This window comes from Tiliqua scincoides, chromosome 12 (assembly GCF_035046505.1).
Source record: "Tiliqua scincoides isolate rTilSci1 chromosome 12, rTilSci1.hap2, whole genome shotgun sequence".
NCBI lineage: Eukaryota > Metazoa > Chordata > Lepidosauria > Squamata > Scincidae > Tiliqua > Tiliqua scincoides.
Window position 1 is genome coordinate 2,801,021 of NC_089832.1, and position 3,857 is coordinate 2,804,877.

At 49.1% G+C, this 3,857-nt stretch overlaps 1 pseudogene; it reads left to right on the forward strand.

The window, feature by feature from the left end:
• Positions 1-3,310: 3,310 nt before the first annotated feature.
• LOC136663472 (5S ribosomal RNA) lies at positions 3,311-3,427 on the forward strand (annotated as a pseudogene).
• The last annotated feature ends 430 nt before the right edge of the window (positions 3,428-3,857 follow it).

Below are 3,857 nucleotides of genomic sequence, written 5' to 3' on the forward strand. Positions count from 1 at the left end.
TCCTTGACACCCACCCAGTGGGTGTTCCCCTGACACCTGATTTTGCTCTCCATCCTGGTGGGCGCCCTTCCCTGCTGGCAGGACAGTTGGGGGGGGGTATGCACCCATTGCCTCCCCCAGATCTGCCCCTGCTTAGAACCTTTCCCACACTCAAGTACTTGGTTCTCTTTAGCTCAAACATTCCATGTTTTCTCCCACCAGAAAAAGGGTCTCCCCAGCCCCCAAGCAGCAGCCATTCATTTTAAAAGTACATCTGAAAGGCAAGAACCTGCCCCCAGGATTTCTCCAAACAGAAACATTTCTCCCTGTCTCCCCACAGCAGTACCATTATAGTAATTAGCATGTTCCACATAGAAGAAATAGCCCCCTCCCTTCCCCCAGCCAGTACAAGGAGAAATCTCTCCCAACCTCCTTGTAGCTGCTCTTGACCAGCCCCGCTCTCCATGTGCTCTGGATGGGGACAGGGTGACCAGAGGTCATAACTTCCAAGGAACCCCCCAGGACCCTGTTCTACTCACTCTACAGGCATGCACTCTCTCTCTCCTCCCCAATCCCTGCCAGAAGCATCTTCCTTCCTGTGCACCAAAAATGTTGCAAAAAGGGCTTCAAATCACCCCCAACTGACACCAGATTAGATAAAGAGGGCAGGTTTGGAAAAAATGCTAAAGGGGGCAAACTGCTAGCTGGGGGGGGGAGTCCCCCTGGCCCCCCCTAGCTACAGCCCCGCCCCACAAACTCTGCTCCTGAGGAGAACCCAAGGAAGTACTTCCAGGATCAGGGCCTACACAGATGCCCCAGATAGGGTAGGACCGCTGCAAAGCCTCTCCTTCCCAGTGTACACAACAAGAGATGCTCTGTAGGAGTCCTCCTGAGTGTTGACTAAGTCACAGGAAAGAGGAGTGTGCAGCTGATATGCAGCATATATGGTTGTGGGCTCTCCTTTGCTGCTGGAGATTTTCAAGCAGAGGTTGGAGGTCCATCTGTTCAGGGATGCTCTAGTGGCCTGGGCTGAGCTATAGGTTGGACTAGATGACCTCCAAGGTAACTTCCAGCTCTTGTATTCTGTGATAATTAGAGGCCTGTGAAAAGCTCTGCTGCTGTTCTTAACTGGGAAGGAGGATTTTAAAAGACCTTTAACTGTGTGAAAGTGAAAGGGGTCATGGGAGGCAATCAGGGCCAGCTTAAAGACCATTGGATCAATTGCTCCTAATTGGGCTCCATGCCTAAGCACCCCACATGCTAGCGTAGAAATTAAATTTAAAATTTTTACTGAGTCATTTTGCAATCACCCCTTGTTTGAAAGCGGTTTGGAAACGTTTACTTTTCAAAGTGATCGGCACATTTTGTTTGTTGACTTATAGGCTTCCACGTATGCGGTTTTGGATGAAAATGCGCTTAGATCCACATGGTCCATTAACTCATGTGCACTTTTTAAGCACCCTTTTGGATTGCTTTCCATTCTGTCATACAGCCATCAAGTCCATAATAAATTTTGTTGATATCTCTGTGATTCTATGGACCTTGGCTATGGAGCTTGGGGCCCGCAAAAAATGTTTGCAGTTGGGCCCTGCAGCTCCTAAGGGAGGCCCTGGGGCCAGTGTTATGTGGCTTTTAGCTCTGACCCATTCAGACATTCGTCAGTGTGGCATCCCAAAGCCTTCTCCAGAATGTATTCAAGTCAACATCGCCTCCCCATTGACCTCAGGGATGCTCTTTAGCCCATCACAGTCCCCATCCATTCAAGCTTATTTTGAGCAGACGCTCCCTGCTTTCTGTAGAGGGTAGATCGGCCGACAGTCCATGGCAAAGGTCTGGTGAGGTGCAGTCATGGTCCTCAGACAGGCAGCTGCAAAGTGTTACTGACGACTAAATGCTAAAACAAGACCACAGTTTGCTCCGGAGTGATAAAATGACCCAATGGAGTGAATTGCGGTGTGAAAAATAAATGTAAAATGCTGTTGTAGATGCACAAATGATTATTTCATTATCTAGCCAATGTACAGGCGACAGATACAAATTGTTCCAATCATAGAGTGATGAAAAAGTAATGAACAATGGATTCTTGAATGAGCACAGGAAGAAAATAATGAATTGCAGTTTAAATGAAATCAGGAGTCAATGGACTGGATCACAGGCTGTCCTTCAGACACAGGAATTCTGTTTTAAGGCTGTCATTTGCAGGGAAAATGTCCTTTAAAATAAAGGGAAATTTCACTCGGCTGAGGGGGAGCGATCGGCAGACCTAAGAGGTAGCAAGGGACTGCAACACAGACTTCTGGATACATTTGCATCATGATGGGGTGATGAAAAGGTGATGATGGGGTGATGAAAGGGTGACCTGTGTGATAACTGGGCTAGCCCATACCTTGAAAATATGATCAAGATTTGTGTATTTTCTCTTCTGTCATTTGCAGCCAAGTTTCTAAGTGAAAAGCCGCCTATTTCTGGTCATTACCTGCTTAATGACATCACTTCCTGCTTAATGACATCACATCCAGCACTCTGCAGGCATCATAAATGCTGTTTAGCCCACTGTATGAAACAAATTTGACACCCCTGATCGAGAGTTTCAGGCACTGGAGAGGACTCCTTATTCTGAAGATGATAGTTTTGGTCCTCTCCCATGGAATGTGTTGTGTGTGTTCTCCGAACTCCAGCCTTCCTATGTTTCTAACAAGAAATGTTTTAAGTGGAGATAACAGTAGTCAGTGGGGTCCACAAGTGGGCCACTGTGAGATACAAGAGGTTGGAATAGGTGTGTTCTTACCCTGATCCAGTGGGGCTCTTTTGATGTTCTCCATTATCCTGCTGCCAGGGCTGGGATGAGGCCTGGAAGCAAGCAAGAAGGACTCTGCTGGGATTGCAATTTGAACAGGAGAATAACTCTGGAGGCCTCACTGCGAGATTCTCATTTCTGAGCCAGAAAAAACAAATCTCAGCATCATCACTAGCGAGGCTAGAGGGGGGAATGTGTTGATCGTTCGAAGGCTGATGTTCATATTGCAGACCAGACTCCTCCAGGCTCATCTTGGAGAGCCAATCCCATGTGACAACCAATGGTGATACTTCAGGATGTGGCTCACTCCCTCTGGCACTCTTATGGTGGTGGGGAGTCCCTCAAGCTATTGCTGTGGGCCACCAAAATACCTGACCACTCACTGGACTGCTTGTGGTTAAACCACCAACCTGTAGCCCCATCTGCTAACACTCGGTCCAAGGTGGCCAATGGCTGGTAGCCACACTTTGGCCTACGGACCCTTCTACGCATCTCCTCGCTGTTCCCACTGTCCCCTTCCCCCTTGCCCACAAAACCCATAGTCATTACCCTGCACACGCCCAATCTCGTCTGATCTCAGAAGCTAAGCAGGGTCAGGCCTGGTCAGTACTTGGATGGGAGAGCGCCTGGGAATACCGGGTGCTGTAGGCTTATACCATGATCTCGGAAGCTAAGCAGAGTCAGGCCTGGATAGTACTTGGATGGGAGACCGCCTGGGAATAGCAGGTGCTGTAGGCTTAGACCATGATCTCGGAAGCTAAGCAGGGTCAGGCCTGGTCAGTACCTGGATGGGAGACCGCCTGGGAATACCGGGTGCTGTAGGCTTATACCATGATCTCGGAAGCTAAGCAGAGTCAGGCCTGGATAGTACTTGGATGGGAGACCGCCTGGGAATACCGGGTGCTGTAGGCTTATACCATGATCTCGGAAGCTAAGCAGAGTCAGGCCTGGATAGTACTTGGATGGGAGACCGCCTGGGAATACCGGGTGCTGTAGGCTTATACCATGATCTCGGAAGCTAAGCAGGGTCAGGCCTGGTTAGTACTTGGATGGGAGTCCGCCGGGGCATACCAGGTGCTGT